At 46.4% G+C, this 24331-nt stretch overlaps 2 non-coding genes across 2 annotated transcripts; both read right to left on the bottom strand.

Moving 5' to 3' along the window:
• Window positions 1–2421: 2421 nt before the first annotated feature.
• On the bottom strand, window positions 2422–2540 carry LOC137500676 (5S ribosomal RNA). The gene has a single exon (XR_011018185.1). It is a non-coding gene; the product is annotated as a 5S ribosomal RNA (ribosomal RNA).
• A 12363-nt stretch (window positions 2541–14903) lies between these two features.
• Window positions 14904–15022, bottom strand: LOC137500675 (5S ribosomal RNA). The gene has a single exon (XR_011018184.1). It is a non-coding gene; the product is annotated as a 5S ribosomal RNA (ribosomal RNA).
• Between the last annotated feature and the right edge of the window lie 9309 nt (window positions 15023–24331).

Raw genomic sequence — 24331 nt, 5'->3', positions numbered from 1 at the left:
TATTATTATTATTATTATTATTATTATTATTATTATTATTATTATTATTATCATTATCATTTACCTCAGCGAATGAAAGCCCATGTATGAACATTTTTTTGTACATAAGCAACGATCAGCTGTTTTACCGACACCTTGTAATCTAAGAAAGAAAGAAAGAAAGAAAGAAAGAAAGAAAGAAAGAAAGTAAGTATAGGGGTACCTAACCACTCCTGAAAACTACTTTCATTGAAGGTTGTACTAGGCCAAACTCTAGAGACCTCTTACTAAATGGTACCATACTACAGGGCAGGTGTAAAAAATAGTTAATGAAACCGTATAATGAAAGGTACAGACTTAAGAGCAAGTGGCGTACTGGCTTATTATCCCTCCCTTCCAGGACCCTTCTTGCAACCACTAACCACCACCTACACCCCTGCCCAAGCAGTATTCGAGCATCGGGCTGGGTGATGTGGTCGCCTTAGAAGTTTGTGCTAGACAATACCCCAAAGAAAGCAGTTGGTTTAAGACAGGCAATAAAGTTTTAAGTTTTACTCCTCTTCCCTCAAATATGAAGAGAGGTACACCATAATGAGGGGTACTAAGCCATTTAAATTCATGACAGAGACCTGATGATTCTTAGCCCTGCTGATCTAGGGTGACACTTGATATAACCAGGCCAGACCCAGTACCTGAATATTTTTAGGTTATCCAAGCCAAACCTGGGTTATATATTGCCCAAAATATGTAGCATCTACCCTGTAATTAGAAGATGCAGCTGTGACTTCACGACTGGTGATGATATAACGGTGCACAATTGAGCATGTTAGGTATTAGTAGATCCACGATCAGCCCTAGCCGTGTCTGATGCAGAAATCCTAACCTGACTTGGGAAGAACGGTAACTTATTTCTTTCTTTCTTTCTTTCTTTCTTTCTTTCTTTCTTTCTTTCTTTCTTTCTTTCTTTCCTTGAACGCTAGCCTGTAGTAGTAAGGCAAGAGGCAGTGATCAGGTGGTCAGCAAATGGACACATTATTGCTTGAGTTCGAAATTGTCCACTGCCTTAAGTAATAGTCGTATTAGTAGCAGTAATGGTGGTGGTGGTACTACTAGTAAGGTTATGTTCACTATTATCTTACGCCTTTCGTAGATGCCGAGGTGCCGGAAGTTTGTCCCGCAGGAGTTCTTTTTATGCGCCCATATCTACAGACCATCGAAATATCACGCGAGTGAGCCGGTGTCGAACCTGTCAAGTAGGGCTCAGAATGGTCTAATTTTAATTCTAGGACGGTAACAGTAACTATCCGGAGTTCCGATTCGTTCTACTCAATTTATCACTTGCCAAAAGATCGGTCAGCTGACGTACAAACAACAAAAACGAGTGCTTTCCTCCCTTCACCTAACCTAAAACGTCACGACTCTTTGAACTAACCCTTGTCGTCAAAAGGTTACCTTCTCAGTCTTATTTGAAGGGCGTCTCGTCTTTGATAGAAATGAAAGAGTTTTACAAGTTCCTAGGCTTCAAAACTACGTTACATCGCAACACACGCACTTCGAAGATAGCGGGCTGTGTGTAGGCCACTGTACTGCACTGGTGCCCTACCGTTCGTAAGGAAGCCCGGGAGAGACACGAGCGTACTACAAACTTGTAACTTATTGCCGAACCGTGTCGTAATTTGAATAGCTACTTACCTGGAAGAACATAAAAGGAAATTGTTCGACTCTTTGAGGGGCTGCTAAATGCCGCGGTCGGTTGCTAGGACATGGCTTTCATTGTAATCACGACAGTGTCGATGACGTTGCATGGAAACCACCTTCCTCGCGATTTTCAAGGTGGGCGGGGAGTTTGGAAGCCTCGTTCCGCCCTTTAATAATCTTAATATTGGGAGAAATAGGACGTAGAATGATGTTATGTGCCATAAGAGGCCTGCAGGATAAGCTACACTAACCTAAAAGAATAAGAACAGCAAGTTTAGACATAGGGACGTACGATAGGAGGTACGAAAGTTAAAATCCTGGCACGAGTAATTGGAAGCGGTGCTAGGCTCAGCAAGGGTCCCCTAGGTCGACACACACACACACACACACACACACACACACACACACACACACAGAGAGAGAGAGAGAGAGAGAGAGAGAGAGAGAGAGACACGAATAATAATAATAATAATAATAATAATAATAATAATAATAATAATAATAATAATAATAATAATAATAATGATGTCGCCGCCGCCAGGTTAGGCCGGTCACCTAGGAGGAAATGCAATACTACGCTAAGCTTCGTTCCTGTATAGCCACACGGGGTCGAAGAGCAGCAAAAGGTCTAGCTAGTTTCAGACGTAACAAAAAACGTGATTTAAGCAATTTCTGCTGGCCTGAGGCAAAAGTTGAAAGTAAGTTGTCGTACTGGGACTGGGAAACTTGGTAAAAAGGGAATTGAGCCAACGGCACGTGGTGTTCCCAAGCGGTCACCCATCCAAGTACTGACCACGCCCAATGTTGCTTAACTGCGGTGATCGGACGAGAACCGGTGTATTCAACATGGTATGGCCGTTGGCGAGAGAACGGAGCTTGAAACGTCCATACGAACCGCAAAGCGAGTTTCCTGGAGGTCTTTGTGGCGCGGGGGCGTTGGCAATGGTGCAGGGGTGTGCTCGGAGGTCGCCGTCGCGGAGCGGGCGCGGGTGGTTGTCGCGCTCCGCGGCGAAACGTAACCTAACTCGACTTAACCCCACTTCTCGTAACCTAACCCCAAAAAAACGCGCGCGCTGGCGCGCGCGCGCACACACACACGGGAAGTGTCTAGGGTTGTAATAATAATAATAATAATAATAATAATAATAATAATAATAATAATAATAATAATAATAATTAATGAAGGTGGTTGTGAAGGGGCCGGCGCTGTAGCGCAGGGGCAGCGTGCCTGCCTCGTAGCTGGGGGGCCCGGGTTCAATTCCCGGCCAGGCAAAGGAATTTTACCTCGTTCTAATGGCTGCTTTGAGGTCCACTCAGCCTGCTTGCTTAGGGGCTGTAGTGCCATGGGGGTTGGTCTGGTTTTCATTGTAAAGGACAAAGCAGGAGGATTTTTAGCAATAAGGTAATGCAGTAGTAGTAGTAGTAGTAGTAGTAGTTCTTCCCTCGTTAGCTTATGATTTGAATGTTTTGCACTGTCTTTCGATGTATATGAAGTAGGACAGATAGATAAAATCAGAGTGGAGTTGATAACAAGGCTAACAGATGCTGCTCTTTTTTTTAAAGGTGTGGTGGCCCTGAAAAGGGCCGTTTGTTAAGAATGCAGCAAGGCAGAAAACCTGGCACCTTACTTGGAGCTGGTGTATTTGGTAACTGCCTTGGTACCCTCACTGACGGCGTGCTTGGCCAGCTCACCGGGCAACAGGAGGCGGACGGCAGTCTGGATCTCCCGACTGGTGATGGTGGAGCGCTTGTTGTAGTGGGCCAGACGGGAAGCCTCAGCGGCGATGCGCTCGAAGATGTCGTTGACAAAGCTGTTCATGATGCTCATCGCCTTGCTGGAGATGCCAGTATCAGGATGTACCTGTTTAAGCACCTTGTAGATGTAGATGGCATAGCTTTCCTTCCTCTTGCGCTTCTTCTTCTTGTCTCCCTTGGAGATGTTCTTCTGGGCCTTGCCGGCTTTCTTGGCTGCCTTTCCGCTTGTCTTGGGTGGCATGGTTGTCTCGGATGTCTCCTAGAAAGTAAATTTTGCTTTTTTTTTTTTTTTTTTTTTTGTTGATGGCCAGTGGGTGGGAGCCCCGGGGCGAAAATGATGCCCCCCTACTCATCTGTTTCCTAGGTTTGGCCAATGAGGCAGGAAGTCTCTGATCTCACTGCACTGGCGGGGGAAAAACCATCTGTCAGATAGGCCAGAGGTCTATCGTCAGAAAAGAAACCCCCAATTCGCTACTAATTTGTTTTCAAATAAAGGAGTCGGAGTGAAGTATTAAATATAAAAGCCCTTCTTAACAAACAGCCCCTACCAGGGAAAGAATTTTGAGATATTTAGTGAGAGGAATGTGTCAATTTGCAAAAGGCCGAAAGGGTTGGTAGGTTCGAAAAATTAAGGCAGGTCATAGAGGATCCAAGGGCCACGGTACTTCAGGCGAGTACTCGGCTTCTTGGTCCTCATGATCCGTTTTAGTAATAGAATACCAGGGTCCTCTGATAGGTTCGAGAGGATCCTAGCCCTGGTCATCCTCACTACTTTATTTATCTGAGATCTAAGTGTGGGGATACGAAGCTCAGCCCGTATCCTCTTGTTAGATTTCAGATAAGGTGCTCTGGTCATCATTCGTAGTGTCTTATTCTGAAAAGTTTGTAATTTTGACAGTGGAGTCTTTGCAATATAGCCCCAGGCCTCGCAGCCATACAGCAGGATGGGCCTGATACATGCTAGGTAAATATTTCTCTTGATGGTGGTAGAGATATACTTATTGCCTAGCAGAGGTCTCAGCGCTTTCATCCGTGCTGTGGCACGCTGTCTGGCCTGTTCTATATTGCATCTCCAGGACAAAGTTCTGTCCAGAATTAGGCCAAGGTATTTAATTTTGTTAGTCCAAGACACGGGGACTTTATTAATAGTGAGGCGATCAAGGCTAGGCCGGCGCCGGGTGAAAATAATTGCTTGTGTTTTCTCCGCATTTATTTTCACCTTGTTCCGGAGACACCACTCCCGGAAGGAATCGATCCATTGTTGCAGTCGTCGGACGGCATAGTCATTTCGTTTCATGCCGATGTAAATGGCTATGTCATCCGCATACTGCTGGATCTCAACTCCATCTAGTGTGGGAAGATCGTTCACATATAGGCCGTAGAGTGTGGGGCTTAGCACTCCACCCTGTGGGACTCCAGCTCTAAGTACCCGAGGGGTGGATTGCTCCCCTTCACAGGAAATATAAAATTTCCTGTTAGTCAAATATGACTGGATAATTTTGACAAGGTAAGAAGGAACTTTATATAGTTCCAGAAGTTTCACTATGAGATTATCGTGCCAGACAGTGTCAAAAGCTTTCTCTACATCGAAAAATACTGCTGGCACGCTACGGCGCATATTGAACGACCTTGTGACATACTGTGTCAGGCGCAGCACCGCAAGGGGGGCACTGCGCCTGGACCTGAACCCAAACTGCTCAGGTCGCAGTATGTTGCGGGTGCTAAGGTATCCGTTAAGGCGTGAGAGAAGAAGTCTCTCGAATATCTTAGAGATATGTGATAACAGGGTTATCGGACGATAATTTTGTGGGAATAATTTATCCTTCCCTGGCTTCGGGAAGACTATCATTTTACCAGTCTTCCAGACGTCAGGGAAGTATCCCAGTTTGATACAGGCCGAAAATATGGTAGCTAGGAAGATTACTGCTCTATATGGCAGTGATTTGATTTCCTTATTAGAAACCCTGTCATCACCGGGAGACTTCTTCTCATTTAAATTTTTAATTACCCTGCGAACCTCGCGGGGCTGGAAGTCAGGTACGTTAAAGTCTGGTGTCCATTGTCTTTCGAAAGCCAAGGCTTTTCTGCGTATCTCACGGGTCCGTCGTTCGTCATCGTCATCGTCATCGTCAGCTAAGTTGTGAGTTACGCACTGGCTTTCAATGGTATCCGCAAAAGCCTCGGCTTTATCATAGGGGGAGAACACCAGGCCGTGCCGTCCATGGATGGCACGCCGGGGTTCCTGGGTTCGAGTCAGACCGCGAGTTACACGCCAAAAGTCGCGCTCTGACTCGTGCTCCGAAAGATGTCGGCAGAATTCCTCCCATCTTTCAATCTTACGTTCCAGCAAGCGATTGCGGACTTCGCGGGCTAGTTCCTGGTATTCCGCCCTGTCAGCTGGGTCCCGGAATCGTTGCCACCTCTTCCTATATCTATTTTTAATTTGGATCAAATCCTTAAGGAGATCCGGAGTAGTGTCATTCTCAGAACTGGGAGAGTACTGAGAATGATTATTATTATTATTGTTATTAAATTTAGCAGCTCGAATGATGTATTTCCGGGCGTTGCAGACCTTATTGTTAAGGTGCGCAATCGCGCGGTCAACATCATTCGTGCTAGTAATCGGAAATGTTTTCAGGTTTTTATTGACATGCCACGTGAATTTGTGGTAGTCAAGGTTTAGCTTAGAAGTAGGAAGAGACGGCTCGTCGAGCCTAACCCAGGTAAGATTAAAGATGATAGGCTTGTGGTCAGAATTTAATTCATCAGGGACTAGAAAATCAATAGCCCTGCTGTAATATTTGGTGACTGCGACATCTAGGACATCAGGCGGGCCACCATTATCCGGATAGAAGGTGGGCTCCGTGGGAGCATATACACTGATGTCGGTATCTACCATATGTTGCTGGAGTATTCTCCCCCTAGGATTTATAGTCCTGGAGTTCCAGTCGGTGTGCTTGGAATTCAAGTCGCCTCCGATGATAGAGGGCGTATGGCTAGGATTATTAAGCAAGATATCAAGCTCCGCTGTATGAAGCGGAGCACTGGGGGGGAGATAGGCCGCAAAAATACGATAATGATAATTACTGTGTCTAATCTCGATACCGAGAGACTCAATAGCTCCGAGAGGGAGGGGGTCTATGACGTGATGAGTAAGCTTGGACTTAATCAGCACGGCCACGCCCCCGCCCTCTCTGTCAATTCTATCTTTGCGGTATACCGCAAAGTTTTTAATTTTGAAGGGCATATGAGGTTTCAGCCATGTTTCCCCTAGCAGGAGGATATCGATGTTATGCTCAGAGATAAACGACTCGAGTTCGTATCTCTGAGCATAAATTTTGCGGGCCCCTTGCAATTCTTTTTAAGACCGAGAGGGCTGCATGCGACTAGCCAATGAGCGCAAGCTTACTGCAGCCTTATTGGTTGGCTCGTAACGTTGAGCAACCTTGCAGGCTACAAAACTGGTGCGCAGAGTGATTCGGTATCATTTTCGAAGTAGAGCAGCAGAGCATCATGTCAGGACGAGGAAAGGGAGGAAAAGTTAAGGGCAAGTCCAAGAGTCGCTCCAGCCGTGCAGGCCTGCAGTTCCCTGTCGGCCGTATCCACCGTCTCCTCCGCAAGGGAAACTACGCTGAGCGAGTGGGTGCTGGGGCTCCTGTGTACCTGGCCGCAGTCATGGAATACCTGGCAGCTGAAGTTCTTGAGTTGGCGGGCAATGCAGCCCGTGACAACAAGAAGACCAGGATCATCCCTCGTCACTTACAGTTGGCCATCCGTAACGACGAGGAGTTGAACAAGTTGCTGTCCGGAGTGACCATTGCCCAGGGTGGTGTTCTGCCCAACATCCAGGCAGTGCTCCTGCCTAAGAAGACTGAGAAGAAGGCTTAAGTTCCTGTTCTCGGTCAGGGCGTTGGCTCACCGGAAAAATATAAATAAACGGCCCTTTTCAGGGCCACCAACACCTTAAGATAAGAGCTGTTTGTCTATCATGCTGGTATAGCTATCTTACAGAAGTATGGAAAAATCCTGAAGTGATAGAGCAGTTCAGACAACTCTCCTAATAATAATGATAATAATAACAATAATGAGACACTGCAAATATGAGGGCATCTGTAACATTAGCCAGGAGAGCACAAGAATAGCCTTACCTTTGAGGTTATTTATTTAAGGGGGAAATGAGTGAAGTAGCTCCAGGCCCCTCTTAATATTTAATTTTCAGAAGGGAAGGAAGAAGGAAGTACATTATAGATTTCATTTCATTAATGCTGTATAATTCTGTTCTTGACTGCTGGATACTACCGACCTATGCATGTAAGAACACACACTTAACTAGAGAGGAAAGGATACTTAAAGTAGTATATTTACAATACTTTGTGTATCAGATGTGCACGGCAAGGAAGATAATGTTTGTTTTCTCTTGTTAGCATTAAAATGTAGACATCATAACTGATAATGAGGGCTTTTTTTTCCGTGCAGGTTTCGGGGAGATGACTGTTTTGAGAGGGAGAATAGCGCAAGCTACGTTAGAGGAGTACTGTAAGTGGGACTCTGTGCTCTTTTGAGAGGTAAGTGGTGGCCCTGAAAAGGGCCGTTTTTTAAATACTGCATGCTCACAAACGGGAGCACGCTCGGAGGAGACTTAACCACCGAAACCGTACAGGGTGCGTCCCTGCCTCTTGAGAGCATAGACGACATCCATGGCGGTCACAGTCTTCCTCTTGGCGTGCTCGGTGTAGGTGACGGCATCCCGGATAACGTTCTCCAGGAATACCTTGAGCACGCCACGGGTCTCCTCGTAGATAAGTCCCGAAATACGCTTGACTCCACCTCTGCGAGCGAGACGTCTGATGGCAGGCTTAGTGATGCCCTGGATGTTGTCTCGGAGCACCTTCCTGTGACGCTTGGCGCCTCCTTTGCCGAGTCCCTTGCCTCCCTTGCCTCGTCCGGTCATGATAGATCAGTAGAGCTGCGAGTTCAGAGCTAGAATGCGGCTGGCACTCGCGACCCCTCGCTTTTGTTGAAAGTGCCTGGCCCCGGTGACGTCAGCACCGCCCGGCCAATGGGAGTGCAGCTGCTACCGAGGGTGGGGGAAGCGAAGCAATAAAACAGCCGGGCAGCAAGCCCCCGCACCATTCTTCCTGGGACGAGTCGACAGTGAGCACGTGATGGCCCGTACTAAGCAGACTGCACGTAAATCTACCGGAGGCAAGGCCCCGCGCAAGCAACTGGCCACCAAGGCTGCCCGTAAGAGCGCGCCTGCCACCGGAGGAGTGAAGAAGCCTCATCGTTACAGGCCCGGCACCGTGGCCCTGCGTGAGATCAGGCGCTACCAGAAGAGCACTGAGCTTCTGATCCGCAAGCTGCCCTTCCAGCGGCTGGTGAGAGAGATAGCTCAGGACTTCAAGACCGACCTGCGCTTCCAGAGCTCGGCTGTCATGGCCTTGCAGGAGGCCAGTGAGGCCTACCTGGTGGGTCTTTTTGAAGACACCAACTTGTGTGCCATCCACGCCAAGCGTGTCACCATCATGCCTAAGGACATCCAGCTCGCCCGCCGCATCCGTGGCGAACGTGCCTAAGTCCGGTGCTTGTCTTATGGCTGGAGCTTTACCAAACGGCCCTTTTCAGGGCCACCAAAATTTCCTAGAAGAGTAGTTATTGTCTCTCTGGTCTAGGATAGAAGGAAAACGAAAAGAAAAAAAAAAAGCTAGTGGTTCCTCTAGGTTCAAGGAAAAATCTAAGAGTAACAGAAAATAATAATAATAATAATAATAATAATAATAATAATAATAATAATAATAATCTTGAGTACTGAGTACAATAATTCATTAATTAATATCTAGGAGGTGATAGTTATAATAATAATAATAATAATAATAATAATAATAATAATAATAATAATAACAACAACAACAGCAACAGCAAAAGTGCAGTAAGTAAGGATAAAGAAAAATGTAGTCAAGTACAATAATAATGAAATTCGAAGAGTGAGTCGCCCCGCAATGAGACAAACTAGCCTGTTTAGGAGGCAGAGATAGGAGAGGCCAGGGTTCCAGCCTTGGACAGTGACTGACATAATATGCTCTCTTGGGGAATAAAATTGATGGCCCTGATAAGGGCCGTTTTTCCTCTGCTCTTACGAGAGCAAGAGGTGCGTGTAGAAGGAAGCAAGAACACGAAATGTCCTCACTTCCTTTTTGCTGGAGCCTTTTTAGGCGAGGCCTTGGGCTTAGCGGCCTTTTTAGGCTTAGGTGCCTTAGGCTTCTTAGTGGGCACCTTGGCGGCCTTCTTAGCCTTGGAAGGAGCCTTCTGCTTGGGTTTGGGAGCAGGAGCGGCCTTCTTCTTCTCAGCAGGCTTTTTGGAAATGGCTTTCTTGGCTGCAGCCTTGGCTCCACCAGCCTTCTTCGCCTTGGGGATGCGCTTCTCCTTGGGGGCAGCGGACCGCTTGACAGGGGCTGCGCTGGCCTTCTCCGGCTTGGCAGCCGAAGCGAGCTTGAAGGAACCTGAAGCTCCCTTCCCCTTGGTCTGGACCAGCTCTCCGGAAGCCACGGCAGATTTCAGGTACTTCTTGATGAAAGGGGCCAGCTTCTCAGAGTCCACCTTGTAGTTGGCAGAGATGTACTTCTTGATAGCCTGCAGAGAAGATCCACCTCGTTCCTTTAGGCTCTTGATGGCACTGCCCACCATCTCGGAGGTTTTCGGATGGGCAGGCTTGGTGCGAGGTTTCTTCGATGCAGAAGCCTTGCTCTTCTTGGGCGACGCCTGGGCCGGAGCCGAGGCGGGTGCAGATGCTGCCGATGCTGTTGCTGTGTCAGCCATGGTCACGATCAGAATGTGTTCGCGCTCTCCCCTGGTTATCTGAGTGTATCAGGCTACTCGGACCGCGCAGGAAACAGCAGTGGCTGGCTGTCGGGTGGGTTGCGCGGCGACAAGTTGGGGACGTGCTTCCTAGCTCCTTTCTCGTGCTCCCTGCGTCTTTAAGGGGTGGGTTACAATCAGGGTTCGGTTAGGAAGGGATAGTCAAAGGTTTGACGCTGCTCCTCAGGTGGCAGAAGTACTCGTCACCTTGCTTCGGGCGTCCTGATGGAGGTGCGTTCGATGGGCAGCATTTCACCAGCCGCCTCTCCATGCCGACGTTTAGGGGCGGCCGTCGTCGTCGCGACGCCCCCGGGAGTGACCCCCTCTTACCTGAAGGAAGCCCAATCCTTCCTCTAGCAATGGAGCTGAACGGCCATCCTCAGGCTCTAACCCCTTCCGAGTGAGAGCAAAGGCAAGTCAGCCTTTAGGTAGTTTTCCACAGAGTGAAGCAGACCTGCTGTAATCTGCCTCTTGTAGCTTTGCTTGAAAGGACCTACAGGATAAAGGACATAAGTTAGAAGCTAGCCTCCATGACTCGTTCGACTCCTGCTTTCCTGCAGGTAGCGCCAATCTCGTAAAGTCCTAGCCTTTAGGCCTCTATTTATAAGGCTCTCAACTCTGTACAGTCTCTCACATCCAGCAGCTTTCAGCCCCTGTCGGGGGTCGAAAGCTCAGGTTGGGAAAAGGGACAGCCTGCCCAAGGGAACCTCTAGATGTTTCTTAGGGCATAATTAAATTTCCAGTTCGCTACAGAGCCTGTACCGCCTCAGGAGAGGCTTCACCCCTCGCCTGCTGGATGGAGGCATTGTGAGTCGTATCTTACTGCCTCCAGTGGGCTGCGAAGGCAGGATTGAGAACACCGTGACGGAGGAAGGGGCAGTCAGTCCAGACTCTTCAAAGAACAGATTTCCTGTACCAGGAGATGATAAGTCTGTCAGTTTGATAGACCTGGCAACATCCCTTACCTTCGGTCAAATTTCTTTAGGATGAGAGACCCTTTGAGACAGCAACTCAGCAGATTTATTGGATGGATGGAAGGAAGGAAGGAAGGAAGGAAAGAAGGAAGGAAGGAAGGAAGGAAGGAAGGAAGGAAGGAAGGAAGGACCATGGTTTCCCAACAAACTTCTCTGCAAGACATTGCCACAACTTACAAGGAAAAAATGTAAAGGTTTGAGGTGCTGCAACACTCATACAGCTAACATCTCACTTAAATGGTCCTGAAAGAAAGAAAGAAAGAAAGAAAGAAAGAAAGAAAGAAAGAAAGAAAGAAAGGAAAATAATAATAATAATAATAATAATAATAATAATAATAATAATAATAATAATAATAATAATAATAATAATAATAAGAAGAAGAAGAAGAAGAAGAAGAAGAAGAAGAAGAAGAAGAAGAAGAAGAAGTTGTGTTTAATGACCCTTCAATAGGAGTTTATTTTTTGAGAGAAGCTCTTGTTTTTACCTTGAATATGTATACTCTGAACGAGGTGAAGCAGAATTTGAAGCCAACTGATCGCGCCGAGACTCGATCTTGCTACCCACCTTCATCATACAGAGTAGCGTATGATGATGATGATGATGATGATGATGATGATGATGATGATGATGGTAGTAATAACTGTATCCAAAATTCAGGTAACATCAGTTTTTACTCGCAAAATGGTTTCATGATTTCTTTGGCTAAGAGAACCATGCGGTAACCCTAACCTCGAAAATGAATTGTCGCTCTCGATTTATAAGATGCCCTTTCTTTCTTCGGCCTAGTCGCTATCTAGTCGGCAGTCGTTTGAAATCGTGCAGGTTTCTGCATGGTTCGACGTGCGTATCCTACTAGCAGTTGAAGTCAGCGTGAAATTAAGTACAGTACAGTAACTATGTGTAAGATCTCCTTCACTTGGTGAGACAAGTTGTAGGGCCAAATAAAGGTACAGAGAGCAGAGAGAGCATAACATAACATAGAGCTAAATATGCACTGTACTTGGGTTGATGGTGTATTATACTGAACGCCCTCTTCCCCCCCCCCCCTGCCATTACATCTTTACTGAATGATTCTGCACAACGTTCCCTGCTGTTAATATTAATCCCCTACTGGGTTTTAGCTTAACGGTATCACTCGGTAATCATCATCATCATGACAGCCTCTGTCCTTCATGCTAAAAATCAGCTGCAGAGAAAAGGACCCTTTGTGTTCTTGCCATTATTATTATTATTATTATTATTATTATTATTATTATTATTATTATTATTATCATTATCATTTACCTCAGCGAATGAAAGCCCATGTATGAACATTTTTTTGTACATAAGCAACGATCAGCTGTTTTACCGACACCTTGTAATCTAAGAAAGAAAGAAAGAAAGAAAGAAAGAAAGAAAGAAAGAAAGTAAGTATAGGGGTACCTAACCACTCCTGAAAACTACTTTCATTGAAGGTTGTACTAGGCCAAACTCTAGAGACCTCTTACTAAATGGTACCATACTACAGGGCAGGTGTAAAAAATAGTTAATGAAACCGTATAATGAAAGGTACAGACTTAAGAGCAAGTGGCGTACTGGCTTATTATCCCTCCCTTCCAGGACCCTTCTTGCAACCACTAACCACCACCTACACCCCTGCCCAAGCAGTATTCGAGCATCGGGCTGGGTGATGTGGTCGCCTTAGAAGTTTGTGCTAGACAATACCCCAAAGAAAGCAGTTGGTTTAAGACAGGCAATAAAGTTTTAAGTTTTACTCCTCTTCCCTCAAATATGAAGAGAGGTACACCATAATGAGGGGTACTAAGCCATTTAAATTCATGACAGAGACCTGATGATTCTTAGCCCTGCTGATCTAGGGTGACACTTGATATAACCAGGCCAGACCCAGTACCTGAATATTTTTAGGTTATCCAAGCCAAACCTGGGTTATATATTGCCCAAAATATGTAGCATCTACCCTGTAATTAGAAGATGCAGCTGTGACTTCACGACTGGTGATGATATAACGGTGCACAATTGAGCATGTTAGGTATTAGTAGATCCACGATCAGCCCTAGCCGTGTCTGATGCAGAAATCCTAACCTGACTTGGGAAGAACGGTAACTTATTTCTTTCTTTCTTTCTTTCTTTCTTTCTTTCTTTCTTTCTTTCTTTCTTTCTTTCTTTCCTTGAACGCTAGCCTGTAGTAGTAAGGCAAGAGGCAGTGATCAGGTGGTCAGCAAATGGACACATTATTGCTTGAGTTCGAAATTGTCCACTGCCTTAAGTAATAGTCGTATTAGTAGCAGTAATGGTGGTGGTGGTACTACTAGTAAGGTTATGTTCACTATTATCTTACGCCTTTCGTAGATGCCGAGGTGCCGGAAGTTTGTCCCGCAGGAGTTCTTTTTATGCGCCCATATCTACAGACCATCGAAATATCACGCGAGTGAGCCGGTGTCGAACCTGTCAAGTAGGGCTCAGAATGGTCTAATTTTAATTCTAGGACGGTAACAGTAACTATCCGGAGTTCCGATTCGTTCTACTCAATTTATCACTTGCCAAAAGATCGGTCAGCTGACGTACAAACAACAAAAACGAGTGCTTTCCTCCCTTCACCTAACCTAAAACGTCACGACTCTTTGAACTAACCCTTGTCGTCAAAAGGTTACCTTCTCAGTCTTATTTGAAGGGCGTCTCGTCTTTGATAGAAATGAAAGAGTTTTACAAGTTCCTAGGCTTCAAAACTACGTTACATCGCAACACACGCACTTCGAAGATAGCGGGCTGTGTGTAGGCCACTGTACTGCACTGGTGCCCTACCGTTCGTAAGGAAGCCCGGGAGAGACACGAGCGTACTACAAACTTGTAACTTATTGCCGAACCGTGTCGTAATTTGAATAGCTACTTACCTGGAAGAACATAAAAGGAAATTGTTCGACTCTTTGAGGGGCTGCTAAATGCCGCGGTCGGTTGCTAGGACATGGCTTTCATTGTAATCACGACAGTGTCGATGACGTTGCATGGAAACCACCTTCCTCGCGATTTTCAAGGTGGGCGGGGAGTTTGGAAGCCTCGTTCCGCCCTTTAATAATCTTAATATTGGGAGAAATAGGACGTAGAATGATGTTATGTGCCATAAGAGGCCTGCAGGATAAGCTACACTAACCTAAAAGAATAAGAACAGCAAGTTTAGACATAGGGACGTACGATAGGAGGTACGAAAGTTAAAATCCTGGCACGAGTAATTGGAAGCGGTGCTAGGCTCAGCAAGGGTCCCCTAGGTCGACACACACACACACACACACACACACACACACACACACACACACAGAGAGAGAGAGAGAGAGAGAGAGAGAGAGAGAGAGACACGAATAATAATAATAATAATAATAATAATAATAATAATAATAATAATAATAATAATAATAATAATAATAATGATGTCGCCGCCGCCAGGTTAGGCCGGTCACCTAGGAGGAAATGCAATACTACGCTAAGCTTCGTTCCTGTATAGCCACACGGGGTCGAAGAGCAGCAAAAGGTCTAGCTAGTTTCAGACGTAACAAAAAACGTGATTTAAGCAATTTCTGCTGGCCTGAGGCAAAAGTTGAAAGTAAGTTGTCGTACTGGGACTGGGAAACTTGGTAAAAAGGGAATTGAGCCAACGGCACGTGGTGTTCCCAAGCGGTCACCCATCCAAGTACTGACCACGCCCAATGTTGCTTAACTGCGGTGATCGGACGAGAACCGGTGTATTCAACATGGTATGGCCGTTGGCGAGAGAACGGAGCTTGAAACGTCCATACGAACCGCAAAGCGAGTTTCCTGGAGGTCTTTGTGGCGCGGGGGCGTTGGCAATGGTGCAGGGGTGTGCTCGGAGGTCGCCGTCGCGGAGCGGGCGCGGGTGGTTGTCGCGCTCCGCGGCGAAACGTAACCTAACTCGACTTAACCCCACTTCTCGTAACCTAACCCCAAAAAAACGCGCGCGCTGGCGCGCGCGCGCACACACACACGGGAAGTGTCTAGGGTTGTAATAATAATAATAATAATAATAATAATAATAATAATAATAATAATAATAATAATAATAATAATAATAATTACTGAAGGTGGTTGTGAAGGGGCCGGCGCTGTAGCGCAGGGGCAGCGTGCCTGCCTCGTAGCTGGGGGGCCCGGGTTCAATTCCCGGCCAGGCAAAGGAATTTTACCTCGTTCTAATGGCTGCTTTGAGGTCCACTCAGCCTGCTTGCTTAGGGGCTGTAGTGCCATGGGGGTTGGTCTGGTTTTCATTGTAAAGGACAAAGCAGGAGGATTTTTAGCAATAAGGTAATGCAGTAGTAGTAGTAGTAGTAGTAGTAGTTCTTCCCTCGTTAGCTTATGATTTGAATGTTTTGCACTGTCTTTCGATGTATATGAAGTAGGACAGATAGATAAAATCAGAGTGGAGTTGATAACAAGGCTAACAGATGCTGCTCTTTTTTTTAAAGGTGTGGTGGCCCTGAAAAGGGCCGTTTGTTAAGAATGCAGCAAGGCAGAAAACCTGGCACCTTACTTGGAGCTGGTGTATTTGGTAACTGCCTTGGTACCCTCACTGACGGCGTGCTTGGCCAGCTCACCGGGCAACAGGAGGCGGACGGCAGTCTGGATCTCCCGACTGGTGATGGTGGAGCGCTTGTTGTAGTGGGCCAGACGGGAAGCCTCAGCGGCGATGCGCTCGAAGATGTCGTTGACAAAGCTGTTCATGATGCTCATCGCCTTGCTGGAGATGCCAGTATCAGGATGTACCTGTTTAAGCACCTTGTAGATGTAGATGGCATAGCTTTCCTTCCTCTTGCGCTTCTTCTTCTTGTCTCCCTTGGAGATGTTCTTCTGGGCCTTGCCGGCTTTCTTGGCTGCCTTTCCGCTTGTCTTGGGTGGCATGGTTGTCTCGGATGTCTCCTAGAAAGTAAATTTTGCGGGCCCCTTGCAATTCTTTTTAAGACCGAGAGGGCTGCATGCGACTAGCCAATGAGCGCAAGCTTACTGCAGCCTTATTGGTTGGCTCGTAACGTTGAGCAACCTTGCAGGCTACAAAACTGGTGCGCAGAGTGATTCGGTATCATTTTCGAAGTAGAGCAGCAGAGCATCATGTCAGGACGAGGAAAGGGAGGAAAAGTTAAGGGCAAGTCCAAGAGTCGCTCCAGCCGTGCAGGCCTGCAGTTCCCTGTCGGCCGTATCCACCGTCTCCTCCGCAAGGGAAACTACGCTGAGCGAGTGGGTGCTGGGGCTCCTGTGTACCTGGCCGCAGTCATGGAATACCTGGCAGCTGAAGTTCTTGAGTTGGCGGGCAATGCAGCCCGTGACAACAAGAAGACCAGGATCATCCCTCGTCACTTACAGTTGGCCATCCGTAACGACGAGGAGTTGAACAAGTTGCTGTCCGGAGTGACCATTGCCCAGGGTGGTGTTCTGCCCAACATCCAGGCAGTGCTCCTGCCTAAGAAGACTGAGAAGAAGGCTTAAGTTCCTGTTCTCGGTCAGGGCGTTGGCTCACCGGAAAAATATAAATAAACGGCCCTTTTCAGGGCCACCAACACCTTAAGATAAGAGCTGTTTGTCTATCATGCTGGTATAGCTATCTTACAGAAGTATGGAAAAATCCTGAAGTGATAGAGCAGTTCAGACAACTCTCCTAATAATAATGATAATAATAACAATAATGAGACACTGCAAATATGAGGGCATCTGTAACATTAGCCAGGAGAGCACAAGAATAGCCTTACCTTTGAGGTTATTTATTTAAGGGGGAAATGAGTGAAGTAGCTCCAGGCCCCTCTTAATATTTAATTTTCAGAAGGGAAGGAAGAAGGAAGTACATTATAGATTTCATTTCATTAATGCTGTATAATTCTGTTCTTGACTGCTGGATACTACCGACCTATGCATGTAAGAACACACACTTAACTAGAGAGGAAAGGATACTTAAAGTAGTATATTTACAATACTTTGTGTATCAGATGTGCACGGCAAGGAAGATAATGTTTGTTTTCTCTTGTTAGCATTAAAATGTAGACATCATAACTGATAATGAGGGCTTTTTTTTCCGTGCAGGTTTCGGGGAGATGACTGTTTTGAGAGGGAGAATAGCGCAAGCTACGTTAGAGGAGTACTGTAAGTGGGACTCTGTGCTCTTTTGAGAGGTAAGTGGTGGCCCTGAAAAGGGCCGTTTTTTAAATACTGCATGCTCACAAACGGGAGCACGCTCGGAGGAGACTTAACCACCGAAACCGTACAGGGTGCGTCCCTGCCTCTTGAGAGCATAGACGACATCCATGGCGGTCACAGTCTTCCTCTTGGCGTGCTCGGTGTAGGTGACGGCATCCCGGATAACGTTCTCCAGGAATACCTTGAGCACGCCACGGGTCTCCTCGTAGATAAGTCCCGAAATACGCTTGACTCCACCTCTGCGAGCGAGACGTCTGATGGCAGGCTTAGTGATGCCCTGGATGTTGTCTCGGAGCACCTTCCTGTGACGCTTGGCGCCTCCTTTGCCGAGTCCCTTGCCTCCCTTGCCTCGTCCGGTCATGATAGATCAGTAGAGCTGCGAGTTCAGAGCTAGAATGCGGCTGGCACTCGCGACCCCTCGCTTTTGTTGAAAGTGCCTGGCCCCGGTGACGTCAGCACCGCCCGGCCAATGGGAGTGCAGCTGCTACCGAGGGTGGGGGAAGCGAAGCAATAAAACAGCCGGGCAGCAAGCCCCCGCACCATTCTTCCTGGGACGAGTCGACAGTGAGCACGTGATGGCCCGTACTAAGCAGACTGCACGTAAATCTACCGGAGGCAAGGCCCCGCGCAAGCAACTGGCCACCAAGGCTGCCCGTAAGAGCGCGCCTGCCACCGGAGGAGTGAAGAAGCCTCATCGTTACAGGCCCGGCACCGTGGCCCTGCGTGAGATCAGGCGCTACCAGAAGAGCACTGAGCTTCTGATCCGCAAGCTGCCCTTCCAGCGGCTGGTGAGAGAGATAGCTCAGGACTTCAAGACCGACCTGCGCTTCCAGAGCTCGGCTGTCATGGCCTTGCAGGAGGCCAGTGAGGCCTACCTGGTGGGTCTTTTTGAAGACACCAACTTGTGTGCCATCCACGCCAAGCGTGTCACCATCATGCCTAAGGACATCCAGCTCGCCCGCCGCATCCGTGGCGAACGTGCCTAAGTCCGGTGCTTGTCTTATGGCTGGAGCTTTACCAAACGGCCCTTTTCAGGGCCACCAAAATTTCCTAGAAGAGTAGTTATTGTCTCTCTGGTCTAGGATAGAAGGAAAACGAAAAGAAAAAAAAAAAGCTAGTGGTTCCTCTAGGTTCAAGGAAAAATCTAAGAGTAACAGAAAATAATAATAATAATAATAATAATAATAATAATAATAATAATAATAATAATAATCTTGAGTACTGAGTACAATAATTCATTAATTAATATCTAGGAGGTGATAGTTATAATAATAATAATAATAATAATAATAATAATAATAATAATAATAATAATAACAACAACAACAGCAACAGCAAAAGTGCAGTAAGTAAGGATAAAGAAAAATGTAGTCAAGTACAATAATAATGAAATTCGAAGAGTGAGTCGCCCCGCAATGAGACAAACTAGCCTGTTTAGGAGGCAGAGATAGGAGAGGCCAGGGTTCCAGCCTTGGACAGTGACTGACATAATATGCTCTCTTGGGGAATAAAATTGATGGCCCTGATAAGGGCCGTTTTTCCTCTGCTCTTACGAGAGCAAGAGGTGCGTGTAGAAGGAAGCAAGAACACGAAATGTCCTCACTTCCTTTTTGCTGGAGCCTTTTTAGGCGAGGCCTTGGGCTTAGCGGCCTTTTTAGGCTTAGGTGCCTTAGGCTTCTTAGTGGGCACCTTGGCGGCCTTCTTAGCCTTGGAAGGAGCCTTCTGCTTGGGTTTGGGAGCAGGAGCGGCCTTCTTCTTCTCAGCAGGCTTTTTGGAAATGGCTTTCTTGGCTGCAGCCTTGGCTCCACCAGCCTTCTTCGCCTTGGGGATGCGCTTCTCCTTGGGGGCAGCGGACCGCTTGACAGGGGCTGCGCTGGCCTTCTCCGGCTTGGCAGCCGAAGCGAGCTTGAAGGAACCTGAAGCTCCCTTCCCCTTGGTCTGGACCAGCTCTCCGGAAGCCACGGCAGATTTCAGGTACTTCTTGATGAAAGCGGCCAGCTTCTCAGAGTCCACCTTGTAGTTGGCAGAGATGTACTTCTTGATAGCCTGCAGAGAAGATCCACCTCGTTCCTTTAGGCTCTTGATGGCACTGCCCACCATCTCGGAGGTTTTCGGATGGGCAGGCTTGGTGCGAGGTTTCTTCGATGCAGAAGCCTTGCTCTTCTTGGGCGACGCCTGGGCCGGAGCCGAGGCGGGTGCAGATGCTGCCGATGCTGTTGCTGTGTCAGCCATGGTCACGATCAGAATGTGTTCGCGCTCTCCCCTGGTTATCTGAGTGTATCAGGCTACTCGGACCGCGCAGGAAACAGCAGTGGCTGGCTGTCGGGTGGGTTGCGCGGCGACAAGTTGGGGACGTGCTTCCTAGCTCCTTTCTCGTGCTCCCTGCGTCTTTAAGGGGTGGGTTACAATCAGGGTTCGGTTAGGAAGGGATAGTCAAAGGTTTGACGCTGCTCCTCAGGTGGCAGAAGTACTCGTCACCTTGCTTCGGGCGTCCTGATGGAGGTGCGTTCGATGGGCAGCATTTCACCAGCCGCCTCTCCATGCCGACGTTTAGGGGCGGCCGTCGTCGTCGCGACGCCCCCGGGAGTGACCCCCTCTTACCTGAAGGAAGCCCAATCCTTCCTCTAGCAATGGAGCTGAACGGCCATCCTCAGGCTCTAACCCCTTCCGAGTGAGAGCAAAGGCAAGTCAGCCTTTAGGTAGTTTTCCACAGAGTGAAGCAGACCTGCTGTAATCTGCCTCTTGTAGCTTTGCTTGAAAGGACCTACAGGATAAAGGACATAAGTTAGAAGCTAGCCTCCATGACTCGTTCGACTCCTGCTTTCCTGCAGGTAGCGCCAATCTCGTAAAGTCCTAGCCTTTAGGCCTCTATTTATAAGGCTCTCAACTCTGTACAGTCTCTCACATCCAGCAGCTTTCAGCCCCTGTCGGGGGTCGAAAGCTCAGGTTGGGAAAAGGGACAGCCTGCCCAAGGGAACCTCTAGATGTTTCTTAGGGCATAATTAAATTTCCAGTTCGCTACAGAGCCTGTACCGCCTCAGGAGAGGCTTCACCCCTCGCCTGCTGGATGGAGGCATTGTGAGTCGTATCTTACTGCCTCCAGTGGGCTGCGAAGGCAGGATTGAGAACACCGTGACGGAGGAAGGGGCAGTCAGTCCAGACTCTTCAAAGAACAGATTTCCTGTACCAGGAGATGATAAGTCTGTCAGTTTGATAGACCTGGCAACATCCCTTACCTTCGGTCAAATTTCTTTAGGATGAGAGACCCTTTGAGACAGCAACTCAGCAGATTTATTGGATGGATGGAAGGAAGGAAGGAAGGAAGGAAAGAAGGAAGGAAGGAAGGAAGGAAGGAAGGAAGGAAGGAAGGAAGGACCATGGTTTCCCAACAAACTTCTCTGCAAGACATTGCCACAACTTACAAGGAAAAAATGTAAAGGTTTGAGGTGCTGCAACACTCATACAGCTAACATCTCACTTAAATGGTCCTGAAAGAAAGAAAGAAAGAAAGAAAGAAAGAAAGAAAGAAAGAAAGAAAGAAAGGAAAATAATAATAATAATAATAATAATAATAATAATAATAATAATAATAATAATAATAATAATAATAATAATAATAATAATAAGAAGAAGAAGAAGAAGAAGAAGAAGAAGAAGAAGAAGAAGTTGTGTTTAATGACCCTTCAATAGGAGTTTATTTTTTGAGAGAAGCTCTTGTTTTTACCTTGAATATGTATACTCTGAACGAGGTGAAGCAGAATTTGAAGCCAACTGATCGCGCCGAGACTCGATCTTGCTACCCACCTTCATCATACAGAGTAGCGTATGATGATGATGATGATGATGATGATGATGATGATGATGATGATGGTAGTAATAACTGTATCCAAAATTCAGGTAACATCAGTTTTTACTCGCAAAATGGTTTCATGATTTCTTTGGCTAAGAGAACCATGCGGTAACCCTAACCTCGAAAATGAATTGTCGCTCTCGATTTATAAGATGCCCTTTCTTTCTTCGGCCTAGTCGCTATCTAGTCGGCAGTCGTTTGAAATCGTGCAGGTTTCTGCATGGTTCGACGTGCGTATCCTACTAGCAGTTGAAGTCAGCGTGAAATTAAGTACAGTACAGTAACTATGTGTAAGATCTCCTTCACTTGGTGAGACAAGTTGTAGGGCCAAATAAAGGTACAGAGAGCAGAGAGAGCATAACATAACATAGAGCTAAATATGCACTGTACTTGGGTTGATGGTGTATTATACTGAACGCCCTCTTCCCCCCCCCCCTGCCATTACATCTTTACTGAATGATTCTGCACAACGTTCCCTGCTGTTAATATTAATCCCCTACTGGGTTTTAGCTTAACGGTATCACTCGGTAATCATCATCATCATGACAGCCTCTGTCCTTCATGCTAAAAATCAGCTGCAGAGAAAAGGACCCTTTGTGTTCTTGCCATTATTATTATTATTATTATTATTATTATTATTATTATTATTATTATTATTATTATCATTATCATTTACCTCAGCGAATGAAAGCCCATGTATGAACATTTTTTTGTACATAAGCAACGATCAGCTGTTTTACCGACACCTTGTAATCTAAGAAAGAAAGAAAGAAAGAAAGAAAGAAAGAAAGAAAGAAAGTAAGTATAGGGGTACCTAACCACTCCTGAAAACTACTTTCATTGAAGGTTGTACTAGGCCAAACTCTAGAGACCTCTTACTAAATGGTACCATACTACAGGGCAGGTGTAAAAAATAGTTAATGAAACCGTATAATGAAAGGTACAGACTTAAGAGCAAGTGGCGTACTGGCTTATTATCCCTCCCTTCCAGGACCCTTCTTGCAACCACTAACCACCACCTACACCCCTGCCCAAGCAGTATTCGAGCATCGGGCTGGGTGATGTGGTCGCCTTAGAAGTTTGTGCTAGACAATACCCCAAAGAAAGCAGTTGGTTTAAGACAGGCAATAAAGTTTTAAGTTTTACTCCTCTTCCCTCAAATATGAAGAGAGGTACACCATAATGAGGGGTACTAAGCCATTTAAATTCATGACAGAGACCTGATGATTCTTAGCCCTGCTGATCTAGGGTGACACTTGATATAACCAGGCCAGACCCAGTACCTGAATATTTTTAGGTTATCCAAGCCAAACCTGGGTTATATATTGCCCAAAATATGTAGCATCTACCCTGTAATTAGAAGATGCAGCTGTGACTTCACGACTGGTGATGATATAACGGTGCACAATTGAGCATGTTAGGTATTAGTAGATCCACGATCAGCCCTAGCCGTGTCTGATGCAGAAATCCTAACCTGACTTGGGAAGAACGGTAACTTATTTCTTTCTTTCTTTCTTTCTTTCTTTCTTTCTTTCTTTCTTTCTTTCTTTCTTTCTTTCCTTGAACGCTAGCCTGTAGTAGTAAGGCAAGAGGCAGTGATCAGGTGGTCAGCAAATGGACACATTATTGCTTGAGTTCGAAATTGTCCACTGCCTTAAGTAATAGTCGTATTAGTAGCAGTAATGGTGGTGGTGGTACTACTAGTAAGGTTATGTTCACTATTATCTTACGCCTTTCGTAGATGCCGAGGTGCCGGAAGTTTGTCCCGCAGGAGTTCTTTTTATGCGCCCATATCTACAGACCATCGAAATATCACGCGAGTGAGCCGGTGTCGAACCTGTCAAGTAGGGCTCAGAATGGTCTAATTTTAATTCTAGGACGGTAACAGTAACTATCCGGAGTTCCGATTCGTTCTACTCAATTTATCACTTGCCAAAAGATCGGTCAGCTGACGTACAAACAACAAAAACGAGTGCTTTCCTCCCTTCACCTAACCTAAAACGTCACGACTCTTTGAACTAACCCTTGTCGTCAAAAGGTTACCTTCTCAGTCTTATTTGAAGGGCGTCTCGTCTTTGATAGAAATGAAAGAGTTTTACAAGTTCCTAGGCTTCAAAACTACGTTACATCGCAACACACGCACTTCGAAGATAGCGGGCTGTGTGTAGGCCACTGTACTGCACTGGTGCCCTACCGTTCGTAAGGAAGCCCGGGAGAGACACGAGCGTACTACAAACTTGTAACTTATTGCCGAACCGTGTCGTAATTTGAATAGCTACTTACCTGGAAGAACATAAAAGGAAATTGTTCGACTCTTTGAGGGGCTGCTAAATGCCGCGGTCGGTTGCTAGGACATGGCTTTCATTGTAATCACGACAGTGTCGATGACGTTGCATGGAAACCACCTTCCTCGCGATTTTCAAGGTGGGCGGGGAGTTTGGAAGCCTCGTTCCGCCCTTTAATAATCTTAATATTGGGAGAAATAGGACGTAGAATGATGTTATGTGCCATAAGAGGCCTGCAGGATAAGCTACACTAACCTAAAAGAATAAGAACAGCAAGTTTAGACATAGGGACGTACGATAGGAGGTACGAAAGTTAAAATCCTGGCACGAGTAATTGGAAGCGGTGCTAGGCTCAGCAAGGGTCCCCTAGGTCGACACACACACACACACACACACACACACACACACACACACACACAGAGAGAGAGAGAGAGAGAGAGAGAGAGAGAGAGAGACACGAATAATAATAATAATAATAATAATAATAATAATAATAATAATAATAATAATAATAATAATAATAATAATGATGTCGCCGCCGCCAGGTTAGGCCGGTCACCTAGGAGGAAATGCAATACTACGCTAAGCTTCGTTCCTGTATAGCCACACGGGGTCGAAGAGCAGCAAAAGGTCTAGCTAGTTTCAGACGTAACAAAAAACGTGATTTAAGCAATTTCTGCTGGCCTGAGGCAAAAGTTGAAAGTAAGTTGTCGTACTGGGACTGGGAAACTTGGTAAAAAGGGAATTG

Source organism: Anabrus simplex, chromosome 4 (genome assembly GCF_040414725.1).
Source record: "Anabrus simplex isolate iqAnaSimp1 chromosome 4, ASM4041472v1, whole genome shotgun sequence".
In the NCBI taxonomy this organism is placed as follows: Eukaryota; Metazoa; Arthropoda; class Insecta; order Orthoptera; family Tettigoniidae; genus Anabrus; species Anabrus simplex.
The sequence above is the reverse complement of the archived record's forward strand: the minus strand, read 5'-3'. Positions and strand labels throughout refer to the sequence as shown.